Source organism: Triturus cristatus, chromosome 4_1 (assembly GCF_964204655.1).
Source record: "Triturus cristatus chromosome 4_1, aTriCri1.1, whole genome shotgun sequence".
NCBI lineage: Eukaryota > Metazoa > Chordata > Amphibia > Caudata > Salamandridae > Triturus > Triturus cristatus.
In genome coordinates, this window is record NC_140585.1 from 971,401,412 (window position 1) to 971,417,298 (window position 15,887).

The 15,887-nt window shown below is 49.1% G+C and overlaps 1 protein-coding gene across 3 annotated transcripts in view; it reads right to left on the reverse strand.

Annotated features, from left to right (window-relative positions):
- Positions 1 to 15,887, reverse strand: part of TBC1D15 (TBC1 domain family member 15) — a 611,295-nt gene that overhangs the window by 336,104 nt on the left and 259,304 nt on the right. The gene's annotated exons all lie outside the window — the stretch shown is intronic.

Genomic DNA, 15,887 nt, shown 5'->3' on the forward strand with positions numbered 1-15,887 from the left:
CATGCGGGTGGAGGAGGGCCTTGAATACAAGACCTGGAGCACAGACGGCAACAGCTACCAGGTGGAGCTGGCGGTGGGGGAACAACGGACGCTGACAACAAGGGCAGTGAGGTCGAAGGTTGTGCTTTAGTCAATTGTTGTGTGACACAGGCAGAGATCTGGCCAAAGTCTGCTCTGGATCGGACATAGGAAGTGGGACAAAATCTGGAACAGGCTCCTCTGGAGTGGAGGCCAGAGCAGGGCTGGGTACCACCGGAGCCTGCAGCAGAGGTGTCAAGGGCAGGGCTGGTGCTGCTGGCTGAGGCCAAATAGGGCAGTTGTCATTGGAGGTGAGACCATCGGTGGAAGTCCAACTGCAGAGCCACACGGGCCTACTGAGGCAGAAGGCACACTAAGGTAATGGAACATCGGAATAACTGCTGCACTCCCTCCAAAAAACCTCAATCTCCTAAGAATTTGATAATGTTCTTAAAACATGAGGCGCATCGGCTCCAGTATCAGAAATGGGTCTAAATCAGAGGCCGCTCCTGGAACTTTCAACTGCCGAAGGCGTAACTTATCCATGGAGCTGGAATTGCAGGAGGCCCTCTCATGCAAATACATAAGGAAACACCTGCCGGAGACCTTTCAACCATGTTTGAAGCCAAGGCACCACAGACAAATGTTGTGTGGGTCTGTGAGTGACATCTGTTTCCTACAAGGACAACAAAGCTTACATTATGTGGTTTAAAGAGCAGGCATACCGGCACACCTGTCAAAAAAACTAATTTGGCAAAATAGGTAAAATGCAGCAAATGTTTCAAGCAGTACTCTAGATCTGCACAGAAAAACAGGTACTGATATCAGGGCATGGGGGTGAGTCCATATATTGCTCTATGTCATCGCTTCCAAAGGTGTAATGGAGTCTGATGGCCCCACCTGTCAGCACGTGGGAGCTACTGCCTAAAGTTTTCTGGATCAAGTTTCGCAGCTGAGAGGATTCAAAAGGTTAGTAATTTGCAGTTAGAAGATTCTATTGGAAGGAATATGCTACTTACCAGTATGCATCTGTTCTTGGCATGTAGAGCTGCAGATCTACACACTTTTGCATAGATTGCCATCTGGTGTCGGGCCCGGATGTTTGCAGTTTGTTTTTCCTCTTGGAAAGCCTTTGGAAGTCACGAGGTCGGTGACTCCTACTTTGGATCGTATTGCGCATGGGCTTTGGCTCCATCCTCAGATTGTTTTTCGCCAGCAGGGATAGATGGAGCGTAGTAACAACAGTGAAGAAACCCATGTGTGTTGTATCTAAATAAGATAGACTGGAACAGATACAGGTAGCCGGGGAGGCGGGTGGGCGTGTGTAGATCTGCAGCTCTACATGCCAAGAACAGATGCATACTGGTAAGTAGCATATTCCGTTCGAGGCATATGAGCTGCAGATTACACACTTTTGCATAGACTATATAGCAGTTCCCAACCTTAGCGGTGACCACCGGTATCTGTTGCAGTGGTTTGAAATAGTGTTTTTAGTACAGCCTGGCCCACACTAGCTTGTTGCTTGGTTTGCACATCTACACAATAGTGTTTAGTGAAAGTGTACAGTGTTGAACATGTAGCTGCTTTGCAGATATCATCTAATGGGATGTTCCCTAGAAAAGCCATGGAAGCCCCTATCTTCCGTGTAGAATGGGCTTTAGGGGGAACGGATAGCGTTCGTTTTGCTTTGTGGTAGCAAATCTGGATGCATTTTACAATCCACCTAGCTATCCCTGATTTTGAGATGGGGTTGCCCTTGTGTGGTGGAGAGAAAGTGACACAGTTGTTTCTGAAAGGTTGTGTTCTTTGGGGTGCCACTCGTAGGCTGAGACTTCGCTGACAACCGGCTGAGCTTCGTTCTGGGCTCTATCTGAAGGCTGCTGAGGACGCTACGCTGCCGCTGCTGGGGGCCCTTGTTCTTACTTGTTTTTACTCCTTCTAACTTGGATCCTAACACACTCGGGACTGCGAGGACCAGGCTGCCTTGCTCACAACTTACCGGCTGCACCTGGTTCCTCTTCCCGACTCCTCCTCCTCCGGCTTTCCTGTTCATTATCACAGTCCCGCCCATTAGCGGGACGCGTGCTGGGCGCGGCCCGGGCAAAGACCGGGCAAAGACCGGGCAAAGAGCGGGCAAAGAGCGGGCAAAGAGCGGGCAAAGAGCGGGCCGTTTGAGGCCGTTCGAGAACGGTCGAGATCGGGCTTGGGCCATTCCCCCTGCTCCAAAAAGTCCCCGCTCCCGAATACACAGCCCACCATCCTAACCAGAGAATGTCTTCAAGAGAGACAAGAAGCAAGACCTCGTTGGCCGCTGGGAAGCCTCAGGGTACTTTGGACACTTATTTCGCAAAAGCTGGCTCACTCTTAATTGATGAAATTACCATATTAGAACGTCGCATTTCACAAGAAATTGATTGGGTACGGAGATCATCTATGGGCCCTTTTGCACATGCAACTACCCCCGAACAGCAACTGGAACGTACATCACCAGCCGCTGGTTCCAGGGGAAGTGATAACATGTTTGTTACTTCAGCTTTGAGTGGTTCCATTGTTCCTGACATTCACTGTGATACTTCGGCCCTGATAGACTTTAGTATTCTATCTTTACCTTTACCAGAGCCACCTCCACCTGTAACTGCACCCAACAGAACTATGTCAGCAGTCAAAAGAACTACTACCGGGGTACATCAGCCCACACTGCAAAGGCAGAGAGAGGGAGGGAGCTATCCCGAAAAATAAGAGGAAGGCTCAGAGCTCTCGAGGGAGGAAGCCAAAAATCGCTAAGAATTCCCCTCTGAATGAGGGTAACACAAATGCCAAACCTATTTATAGTCAGTCTTTGCCATCAAACAAAGAGATATCACCCCCCCACCTACCAAAGCAAATACCCTCTAGTATTACTACAAATTTAGGGGAGGATGATATTACCCTCTCAGACATTCGCACTCTGATGAGGGTAATGCTCAAACCTTTGGAGGAGCGATTAGTAAAGATGGAAATTTCCCTACTTAACATTGAAAAGGGAATCTCACATTTATCAGTTGCCTGCATGAAAGATACTCAATTACTAGGAACAGGGCAGAGTATTAGTGGTGAAATGACCAAAATGGCCCCCCAAGCTAAAGAAAGGGGCCCTGTCTCCAAGTCTACAAAAACACTACCTCCCAGCCATTTAGCCACAGAATATGCAGCAAACATTAACACACAGGAAAAATCGTCCGTGATGGGAACTAGGGACCAGATTAGCGGCAACGATAATATACACAGGATAGTTAACCTACCTCCGGAGGCAAGCCCATATACAATCATCTAGGCAGGTGTTCCCGATTTAAATCAATCCCAGAGGGAACCTGTGGAAGCACTCAAAAATAAGGTTATTAGCTGGCTTTCCACAAACAGACCACTCCCTGAAGGAATAAATAGTGAAGTCTTAATGGTAAGAAGAGTTCCGTGGCTTGGCCCCACTAAGAAATCTATCGCTGGGGATTGCATTTTGATCAATTTCAGGGACCCCTTGACTGTTTCGTATATACACAATTGGCCATACTGTGACAAGGGGACTGTTATCCAAGTGTTACCACTATCATTTTTCTATCCACCCCCAAGACAAGAACGGGATAAGGAAGGTTGGGAACTAGTACAGAGAAGAAGGGCTAAATGGGGAAATAGAGAGAATAGGATCCCCTATTCAAACAGAACACAGTATTATGACCAACTCCCTATTCATAATAGATATACGACTCTTGACATGGTAGATTGACTGAGCACAACACTGAATGGGGAGGTTGGTGGTCAGCATGGCCCACAAGATACAAGCACTTGTATACCCAGCCCTAGAGAAAAAGTTAACCTCGAGGGAAACTATCCCATCGGCGAGTCAGTCACCCGTCTTACATCCCTCCCAACTATCATAAATGAGGTAGAGGTGCCCCAAGATAGTAATACACCAGCCAATACATGTCTGGGGCTGCACCTAAGTAAGGGCTCGCTTTCAAATGTTTTAACAAAAAGCGTTACCAGCCCCGTATTGAAGTTACTTTCCTGGAACGTGGCGGGTTTACCTAATAAATTGCATTGCCCTGAATGGAATCTATACATCCAGGGCAAAGACATATGCTTGTTCCAGGAAACTTGGGCACGTGAAGAGTTAGCATATACTGGCTATGCTACATTCTCTTCAAATGCGAAATGGGTTGGCAAGGGACGTCCCTCGGGAGGATTAGCAACATGGGTGGCCACTGATTTAGGATGTAGGGCCAACTTCCATCAAGCGGTGAGGATATTCTAGTTGTACTCCTCGAATGACCAAATTCAAACAAGCTTATTCTGGTAAATGTTTATTCTAGACCAGTAAACATTACGAAAGAGTCCTGTACCATTGAGGAGCTCGAAGATGTCATACGCGAAATTCCAGATGGTACACCTTTTTTAATAGGAGGAGACTTAAATTGCCATTATGAACCGCTCTATGGCTCATTGGATGGACTAGCCCTAGAGGAGGAGGCATTTTGGTCCATACCTCAATTAGAGGCACCGGGTCCAAAAGCATGGACGCCTTTAGCGCTCCAAATCACATCGTTAACCCTAAAATACGGAGTTCGGGCGTGCAATGGTAGGATAAAATCTGATATCCCCCCAAAATATACATACAACAGAGGGGGTCGGGAGTCAAAACTAGATTATATTCTCGTTCCATTGGCTGCATGGTCGCATGTCATAGACTTTCGGGTACTTCCGAGGGTGGACAGTGACCACAATGCCCTAGAAATGGAATATAACCTCCCTGATCATGATGCTAGGAGAGGACTGAGAACAATACCTGTGCCGGGATTAGGTCTTACGAACAACAGACGGAGAGTGAAGTGGGAAAGGCTAGCCTCTAACCCAGAGAAGTTAGCCAGACTCTACGCTCGGGTAATCCCCACACTCACTAAGGCCCTTGCATTAATAGACCAAGAGAACACCCAGGACACATTCAGATTGAGGGGCCTGCTACATGAGGACCTTATTCAAGCTACGTCTGAAATCCTTTTTTCCACACCAAAGGGGGCAAACGAACGGCCTCTCTGTCCCTCCTGGTACAATTCCACATGCCGGAAGGCAAAAACCTACCTCTTGACCGCGATTAAGGAAGGGAAGGAGAGTGATGAGATCAGGGCCAGGAGATCAACATACAAGTCCCTGATCAGTAACGCAAAAAAGGAATGGGAGCATGATAAATGGGAGAATCTAACAATTGCCTTGGCATGCAGAGATTCTTGGGCATTCTGGCGTTTTGTGAATACGGGAACTGAAGTCCTGTCCACTGCAATTGATCCCAATATATCTGCAAGGTATGGCAAAACCATTTTCAGTCTCTCTATAGTGCACCCTACGAAGCACAAATTAATTCCATCAATTTCGATAGTGACGAAACGCAAGGGGCACCATTCACATTAACTGAGGTCCGAGAGGCTATAGGGCGATTGGCATCAGGAAAGGCACCCGGTCTAGACGGACTGCCGGGTGATCTATTCAAACAAGAACCCGATGTCTGGGCTCCTTACCTATTAACATTATTTAATTCCATTCTTGGAGGCATGGAGGTCCCAAATACTTGGCTGGGTGCAGAGATTGTCCCAATATTCAAAAAGGGATCGCCTCTGCTCCTAACCAACTATAGACCTATCAGTCTTATCGACGTTCCTCAAAAGCTTTTTGGCAGACTGATACTCAATCGCCTTCAAGATTGGATTGAGGAACGGGATATATTGAGCACATACCAAGCTGGATTCAGAGAAGGTGTCTCAACTCTAGATCAGATATTCCGTCTCAATCTCAAATACTGGAAGACTGTGGCAATTGAAGGAGGTACTTTGTACGCGGTATTCGTGGACCTCCGAGCGGCGTTCGATTTAGTTGCACGTGATAAACTATGGACTGTTTTAAAGGACCTAGGAGTCCCTGTCAATATTTTATCCATGCTAAGGAGATTACATCAAGGCAACTTTGCTAAGGTGAGGTGTGGCAGAGGGGGAGCCCTTTCGAACAGCTTCCCAGTAGACACGGGGGTCAGACAGGGTTGTGTGCTTGCACCAACCCTGTTCTGTCTCTTCGTGGATGGGGTCATTAATTATCTTACGGGGATTGACAAAGCCGACGCCCCCAAGCTTAATGGTAGCAGGGTGCCTGCAATTATGTTTGCAGATGACACCCTACTGCTTTCCAAATCCCCTATGGGTATACAACGGGTGTTGGACGGGTTTACAAACTTCTGCGAAAAGCGCGGTTTGGAAATCAATACATCTAAAACGAAGTATATGATCTTCAACCCGCCCCGTTCATCCTGCCCAAATCCCATGATAGGGGCTACTAGACTGGAGCGTGTTACCACGTTCGACTACTTGGGGCTAACCCTCAACCAAACCATGACCTGGGAAACGCATAGAACCAAGGCGAACATGAAACTAGTGCAGCTTACGGGTGGCATATGCAGGATGCTAACCAGGTCGACCTATAAACCATTGGGTCCACTGCTCCAAATTTATAAAACACAGGCTAGAGGGGCAGCAACTTATGGGGGGGGAGATATGGGGCACACTGCTGATCAGAAACTCCAGACAACTGAGAACAGTTTCTTAAGACAATTGACAGCATTACCATCCAGCACACCACTCCTCCCCTAAGGCCTAAGACCTATTAAGGAGGAGCTGGGATTGAAACCTTTGACCTTTTGGCGTAAAATTTGGAGCGCGCCGGAGCTTGCCAGTTATAGGGCCGAATTGGCAGAGATTTTGCGCCTACCCAAGGCTTCTCACATACTATGGCTAAAATATATTAAGCACACGCTTGAAATTCTGGGAAGGCCGGACTTGTGGTCTAACCCGGAATATGCTTGCTGTAGGATCTCTCGTAAATCCTTAGCAAAGGCTTATTATGATCACAAGCTCCAAATAACAATTGAGACTATGCAAAAGGGTTCCCTATCCAATTACTTCCTTGCTGTTAAGGATTCCTATCGTTTAGAACTTGCCTTTGACGATGTGGGTCCCTCTATAACAAGGAAGCTATACATGCAGTGGAGATATGGTACTCTCCCCTTGAGGGCACACACTGAACATTGGAACAAAACACACTCTACAGCCCACTGCCCAGCGTGTGCACATTCCAAAGAAAATGATCTACATAATATATTCTTCTGCCCAGCTTATAGCATAGCTCGGAAATACTGGCTTTTCCCTCTCCTTAAAAATCTAGGTTTCAGGAATTTCGCACCAGAATATAGGATCTTAAAGACAGATATCGGCTCCTACTGTATTTGCAGTTGCTAAATTCCTAACAGCAATGTGGTTTATTCGCAATTACCATATTAAGTTTAATATGATTGCATGTACATCTTGAACGCTCTTAGTTGATTGTCTCACGATCCTTGTATTCCATTCATATGTAATTTTCTTATTTTAGAACTTATAATTGTATATGTTGTATTCTTTTATGGTCCTAGTGACCGAAATAAAGATTAAGATGATGATGTGTTCTTTGGATATAGTAAAGTAAGGCTCGTTTGACATCTAGCGTGTGCAGAGCCCTTTCAGCAACAGTCTGAGGTTTCTAGAAAAATACTGGTAATTCTACAGATTGGTTTAGGTGAAAAGGGGAAATGACTTTAGGTAGGAATTTTGGGTTGGTACGGAGAACAACCTTGTTCTGGTGCATTTGAAGAAAAGGTTCTTGTATGGTAAGTGCTTGTATCTCACTGACCCTTCTAAGGGAAGTGATCGCTACAAGGAAAGCGGTTTTCCTTGTGAGGAATTGCAGTTCGCATTTATGCAAAGGTTCGAAGGGAGGCCCCATCAGCCTTGTGAGAACGATATTTAAGTTCCACACAGGTGAGGGTGATACTCTGGGGGGAATTATTCTTTTGAGGCCTTCCATGAAGGCTTTAATGGCAGGTACTCTGAAAAGTGATAGGTGCTGCCTGTTTTGTTGGTAAGCTGCAATTGCTGCGAGGTGTAGCCGAATGTAGGTATAGGCTAGATTACACCTTTGTAGGTGGAGTAAGTAGCATATGATGTGTTGTATAGACACATCTAGAGGATTGATTGTGTTGTTATGGCAATAAACAACAAATCTTTTCCACTTGGCAGCGTAGCAGGCTCTAGTGGTAGGGCGTCTAGCTTCTTTGATGACGTTCATACAGTCAGGGGGAAGGTTTAGGTATCCGAATTCTAGGATTTCAGGAGCCAGATCGCAAGGTTGAGCTGAGCTGGGTCCGGGTGCCTGATCTCTCCATGGTTCTGGGTTAGGAGGTATGGTGAGAGGTGTAGCTTTTGGTGTGGTACTACCGAGAGTTCCAGAAGCGTGGTGTACCACGGTTGTCTGGCCCATGTTGGAGCTACTGGGATCAGTGTGAGGGAATTCTGTTGTAGCTTTTGCACCACTAATGAATGAGTGTGAGAGGGGAAAAAACATACGCAAATTTGCCTGACCAGTTCATCCATATCGCATTTCTTTTGGACAATGGGTGTGGGTATCTGGCAGCGAAGCTTGGGCATTTTTTGTTTTCTTTGTGGCGAAGAGGTCTATCTGTGGATGCCCCCACATTTGAAAGAACGGATGAAGAACCTGCGGGTGAAGTTCCCACTCGTGGATCTGTTGTGTCTGTCTGCTGAGCAGATCTGCCATGGTGTTTTGGACTCCTGGGACATGTTGGGCTAGGAGAAAGATTTTGTGTGGAATTGCCATATGCTCTGTGCTAATTGAGAGAGCCGTGGAGAGTGTGTGCCGCCTTGTTTTTGAAAATAATACATGGCCGTCATGTTGTCTGTGCGAATGAGGACTGCCTTGCCTGAAATCCGTGGTTGAAAGGATTTTAGGGCTAGAAAGATTGCTAGTAACTCCAGATGGTTGATATGGAGTAACTTTTGTTGAGACGTCCATGTGCCCTGCACTGTGAGGTGTAATAGGTGAGCTCCCCAGACGGAGAGCGATGCGTCCGTTGTTAGTATTATTTGGGGAACCGGGTCCAGGAACGGTCGACCTTTGGAAAGGTTTGTGGTGTTCCACCACTGCAGAGAGCGATGGGTACGACCGTCTACCAACACCAGATCTGTCAGTTGCCCCTGGGCCTGGTTCCATTGGCGCGCTAAGCACTCTTGGAGTGGACGCATCTGGAGTCTTGCGTGAGGAACTATGAAAATGCAAGAGGCCATCATCCCCATCAGTTGCATAAACACTCTTGCTGGAAGGGAGTGTTCAAGTACGAATTTTTGTCGCAAAGCCTGAATGCTTGCAATCCTGGCCGGATTGGGGTAGGCTATTGCTTTTGAGGTTTCTATGGTGGCACCGAGGTATTGTTTTATGTGGGATGGTGTCAGCTGGGACTTTTGGTGGTTCACCGTGAAGCCTAGTTGGCGAAGTAGTTGGATTGTGGTGGCGGTGTGGTGTACACATTGGTTGTATGAAGTGGCTTTTATCAGCCAGTCGTCCAAGTATGGGAAGACGTGAATGTGCGGTCTTCTGAGGTGTGCCGCCACTACCGCTAGGCACTTGGTAAATATATCCGTGGTGCTGTTGTGACTCCGAATGGGAGCACCTTGAACTGGTAGTGTTGTCCGTCCACTACAAATCTGAGGTATTTTCTGTGAGCATGGTGTACTGGAATGTGGAAGTATGCGTCTTTCAAGTCCAGTGTGGTGAGATAGTCATTCTGGGAGAGGAGCGGAAGTACCTGCTAAAGCGTTACCATGTGAAAATGGTCTGAGTGAATGTATGTGTTTAGGGGCCGGTGATCTAGAATAGGTCGTAGAGTCTCGTTCCTTTTTGGTATTAGAAAATATAGGGAGTAGACCCCTAAATTTTGTTGATTGACGGGATCGTGTTCTATTGCCTGTTTTTGGAGGAGGGAGATTACCTCCTGCTTTAGTAATGTGGAATTTTCTTGTGACATTGGGCGTTGCCTGGGTGGAATGTTTGGGGGGGTAGATGTTCATTCCAGGCAGTATCCTGACCGAATAATTTGGGTCACCCATTTGTCTGAGGTGATGATCTCCCAGACATGAAGGAAATTTTGAATTCTGCCCCCGATCGGAGTGGGATGGTCTGGAGGGAGCGGGGGGAAGTCATTGGGTAGGCGGTGTGGCAGAGCGGGCGGTATTAGTTTTGCCTCTGCCTTTATTATTGTTGCCCCTATAGCCGCTTCTTTGATAAGCCCTTGTGAAGGTGGACTGAGTGGGGGATTTGTAGGAAGTGGACGCGTTATCTGAGGAGTAGCCTCTAGATGTACTCCGAAAGGAAGATCGGCGAAAAGAGCGCCTAGGAGGGTGTGACTGTAGGGCTCCCATGGACTTCGCCGTATCCTTCTTCATTTTTTCGAGGGCCTCATCTACCTTTGGGCCGAATAGGTGTTCCTGGTCAAAGGGATGATTAAGGATGGAGGCTTGTACCTCTGGTGTAAATCCTGATATTCTTAGCCAAGCATGGCGACGGAGGAGGACGCTAGTATTAATGGCCCTGGAGGCTGTGTCTGCTGCATCTAAGGCACAGCGTATAGAGGTGTTAGTGATTGTCTTACCCTCTTGAATTAATTCATTGGCCCTAGTTTTATATTTTTCAGGGAGGTGGTACATTATGTTTTCTAATTCATCATAATGTGCCCTATCATATCAGGCCAATAGCGCTTGGGTGTTGGCGATACGCCATATATTGGCTGCCTGTGACGCAGTGCGCTTTCCTGATGCGTCCAGTAGCTTTGACTCTTTGTCAGGTGGTGGTGCTTCGCCTGACGCCTGGGAATCTGTTCTTTTTCGTGCAGTGGAAACCACTAGGGAATCTAGTGGCGCTGGCCCTTTGATATAGGCGGGATCTGTGGGGGGAGCTTTGTATTTTTTGTCTATGCGTGGGTTAATGACCCTGGCCCTAACTGGGTCTTTAAAAACCTCTGGCGCATGCTTTACCACCCCCTTAAGCATAGGTAGTATGGAGGTAGACCTATGTGTGATATCAAATGTGTCGAGGAGGAAATCCTCCTCCACTGGGTCAGTGTGCAACTCTACCCCGTGATAGTGTGCCGCCCTTTGAAGTAGATGGTGGAACCCTAATGAGTCTTCCGGTGGAGATGGCCTGGAAGGGTAAAGGTCATCTTGTGGGACGTCGGGGATATCTGGGTTATTGTAGTCGTCCCATGGGTCTGGGGATCCTGTAGGGGTGGGGTCTTGGGGCACATCCCCTGTATCGTGATATGGGTCCCCCTGATCATCACCGTCTGGAGACAGGGTCTGAGAGCGATGAGGTGGGAGTGGAGGGGGCGGAGGTAGAGAGGGTGGAGGAGGTGGGGAAGGTATTCTGAAAGGAGAGGTAGCAGAGTCCTTCCTCTTTGGAGGTGGAGGCGGAGGCGGAGGCGGAGGCGGAGGCGGAGCCGGTTTGTCCAAATGTCTCTTTTTGGAAGAGAGTGCCAGATGTCCAGTTTTTGGATCCCTGGTGGGAGTTTTTTGCAAGGGATCCGGTGTAAATAGTTCCTGTGCAAGTGTTTGGTCCGTCTGCGCCGAAGGCTTCGGGGCCGGTGACTTTTTAGGATTGTCTGTGCCAGTTTGCTTAGCACTGGGCTTGGGAACCTTTGATTTCTTGGTCGGCGCCGAGATGGGCTTCGGCTTGGAAGTGTCGGTGCCGAGGGCCTTGTGGGCTTTGGTCGGTACCGAAGATGGCGTCGGTACGGAAGCGCCGGGTTTCGACCCCGAGGGCTTCGGTGCGGAGCTCGGTGTCGAGGTAGAGGCCGGTTTCTTTTTCGGTGCCGAAGTGTGTTTCTCGGCACCGCTGGTAGGCTGGCTCGAGCCCGAGCCGCCGGAAGGCTTACATGGCTTCTTCACCGGGCCCGAAGGTGGGGTGTGTTAAGCAGTGTCTCTGGTCTTGATTAGGCCCGGAGGCGAAGGCGTGACCGAAGCCTTTTTGGGTGTTGGCGCAGGTGGGGGGGGGGGGGGGGTATAATGCCCACGACCCTCTGTGCCCGAGTGATGTCTTCCACATCTGACTCGTCGGCCTCGGAAGCACTGACGAGGTCCTCTTCGGTGCGCTGCTGTCCTGGAACTTCGATGTCGTCTCCGAAGATATCGACTGGAACGGAGGTCGAGGAGTGTGCCATGGTTCTTCTGGCTCTTCGGTCCCGAATAGTCTTTTTCGATCGGATTATTTGTTTGACCTCTGAGGCGGAAAGCCGGAGAACTGCACCTTGTTGTGTTTTTAAAAATTGTCCATTCGTCACTTGATTTGTATTGATTTTAAAAACCTCACCTCTACTGAAAGCGCTAGCTTCATGCGCTGAGCAGACCTCCTAAGACACCCCCTGAGACAGCGGAACCAGCGCTGAGACAGGGTAAACAAGCACACCGCCATCGCGGTTCTAAGGCGGAGCCACGCCCACTGCGAGGCCACGCCCACCAGGAAACCTACAAAAACGCTGAACCAAGCGCCACGCATTATTATTTGTTTGACCTCTGAGGCGGAAAGCCGGAGGACTGCACCTTGTTGTGTTTTTAAAAATTGTCCATTCGTCACTTGATTTGTATTGATTTTAAAAACCTCACCTCTACTGAAAGCGCTAGCTTCATGCGCTGAGCAGACCTCCTAAGACACCCCCTGAGACAGCGGAACCAGCGCTGAGACAGGGTAAACAAGCACACCGCCATCGCGGTTCGAAGGCGGAGCCACGCCCACTGCGAGGCCACGCCCACACCACTCGCTACAAATGTGTCGGCCATACCAGCGCAGCGGACGAGCGCAGCGGGAGCGCCGTTTGCGCGCCAAAGGCGCGCCTAAGGCAAACCCGTCTGCGCCCGTCCGCGACGGCCGGGCCTAGGGCCAGAACCCCTGCTGGATAAAGCTGCCCCGAAGGTAAGCTACTCTCGTCGGGACCTCCTAAGTCTCAGACCCCCCATCGCCTCCTCCTGTGAGTATGTTCACGACCTGAATGGACCATTCATCAGCTGTACTTACTGCCATCCAGTCCAGCTTACTCTCCCTACTCGAGCCCCCAAGCTCTCAGCCCTCAAACTCGCTTCGCTGAATTGTCGCTCTCTCCCCAAACACGCGACGCTGATTAACCACCTCGTAGAAGACCATGACATAGACGTCCTTTTCCTGACGGAAACGTGGCTCTCTGCCCACTCGGAGTCAGATATGGTGCTAGCAACCCCACCGGGCTTCCTCATCCAGTCCCTACCTCGTCCCCTAGGTAGGGGTGGTGGTGTCGCCATTATTCATCGGGACCATTTCCTCTGCAATACTAATGACGCGCATATTCCCGATTCTGAAAGCCTGCAGTTTACAATTAAGCTAGACCCGACTAACTCTCTCTCAGGGATCCTAGTGTACCGCCCCCCTGGTCATCCAGGTCCTTTTGCTAGTACTCTCCTGGACACAGTAGCTACACAGGCCCACTCCATCACTAATTTTATGATAATAGGAGACCTGAATATTCATTTCGATGACCCCTTAGATTCTGGGGCTGTCGACCTGATCACTGATCTGGCGGCCCTTGACATCCGCCTTCTAAACTCTGGAGCTACTCACAATAAGGGTCACTTGCTGGACCCTGTGTTCACGAGTTCCCTCACTATGCTAGCTAGTGAGTCCCTTCCCCTCCCTTGGACGGACCACTTTCTAGTCTCCTTCCAACTACCAGGAACTTTTAGGAAACCTCAAAAACCGCTCACTTATACCAGGGACAGGGCCTGGTCCAGGCTCCCCACCGAAGAATGGGCCAGGACCCTAAAGTCAACTACCCCTGCTTACGCAGAAGACCCGGCTGTCGCCGATAGTAAATATAGAGAATGGATTACTACCTCCCTGGATCTCGTATTCCCATTTAGGACTCGGGAGGATAAAAATGGGAAACTAGGTTCCGCCCCGTGGTATACACCGGAACTTCGTCTATTACGCAAAAATTGTAAGAGAGCCGAACGACTTTGGAGGAAAGACTGGCAGCATGCCAGCAAGGAAACCTACCAAAATTCAGTTAGATTATATAAAACTGCTATTAGGCGCTCTAAAGCTTCCCATTATGATACTCGGATAAAAGAATCCACTAATTCAGCCAGGGAATCTTTCCTAATTGTAAAAGAGCTTCTGAAAGTACCAACCACTCCGTCCTCCAATATCCCCCCTGTGGACCGAAGCAACGAATTAGCCACTTATTTTAACGACAAAATTGCCCGCATCTTAGCATCCCTTCCCCCTTCCTGTCCCTCTAGCTACATGGACAATGGTTCACCCCCCAACCAGTCTGGAAGCAGCTTACGCCCTCAACTTGCGACATTTAGGCCAGTAACCTGCAACGAGGTAGAAGCAACTTTGACCAAAATGAAAAGCGGATCACCTTTGGACCCTGTACCCATTAGATTCCTTAAAACTGTAGCCCCCGTCATCATTCCCATGATCACGGAGCTTATTAACAGCTCACTTGCCCGGGGATCGGTTCCCGCTAGCTGGAAGAGTGCAGTGGTGAAGGCACTCCTTAAAAAACCCCAGCTAGACCCAGCAGATATGGCCAACTACCGGCCAATCTCACTCCTCCCTGGTATTAGCAAGGTAGCCGAGAAATTGGTCAACGGACAATTGTCTCAGTTTCTCGAGGTAAATAACATCCTACGGCAATCCCAAACTGGGTTCCGCCCGGGCCATGGCACAGATACTGCCCTTCTTGCCGTCATCGAGGAGGCAAGGCGCATTCTAGATTCAGGAGGGTCAGTGGCAGTGATCCTCCTGGATCTTAGTGCAGCCTTCGACACAGTCAACCATCGTGTCCTCCTCAATCGGTTGACGGCAGCAGGGCTCACCGGGACGGCACTCAGATGGATAGAGTCCTTCCTTGCTGGGCGCACGTTCCAGGTTTGGGACGGCAACCATCGCTCGTCCACTCTTCCCCTCATGAGCGGGGTTCCTCAGGGATCTTCCCTGAGCCCTACGCTTTTTAATGCTTACATGGCCCCCCTTGAAGACGTGGTGATTCCATTCGGTATAAAAATAGTGAGCTACGCTGATGATACACAGCTGGTCGTCTCCCTATCCCAACTAGACGACCACCCAGACAAGCTGGCAAACTGCCTTACGGAAATCCACGGTTGGATGTGTGAGTCATCACTAAAACTAAATGGGTCAAAGACCGAAGTGATGCTCATGGGAAAGCAATGGGTGACCATCCCCCCAGCGGTCTGACCAGACGTGTTCGGAGAAATTCCTACCCCGAAACATGAAATTAAGACCCTAGGAGTATGGTTAGAACCCGAGCTCTCCATGAAAACGCAAGCGGCCAAAACTGCAGGAACCTGTTTTGGGCTTATGCGTACTACCCGCAGGATTCTCCCCCTACTCCCCCCCGCATCCAGGAAACTACTGGTCCAAGGGCTCATACTATCACGTTTGGACTATAGTAACATGATCTACCTGGGAGCCCCTGAGGCCACCCTGGCGAAACTGCAACGAACACAGAATGCAGCTGCCCGTCTACTCATGAACCTTCCCTCCAGAGTGTCAGCGAAACCTGCTATCAAGGCCCTGCACTGGCTCCCTGTGCGCCAAAGAGTGGAATTCAAAGCCATGTGCACGGCATACAAATTGATCAATGGAGGTGGTCCTTCGATCCTCAGCGACCTGGTTACTCCATATAAAACGTCCAGATCCCTGAGGTCCGAGAGTGAGCACCTAGCCAACATCCCCAAATTTAAAAAGACACGCACTGGAGGTCGACGCTTCTCAGTGAAAGCTTCCACTGGATGGAACTCCCTCCCACGTACCCTTAGACTGGAATCCAATTATCTGATTTTTAGAAAAAAATTGAAAACACTTTTATTCCCTAAATAACGTCATCCCCCTTCTTTCCTCCCTCTCATCTGGACAGC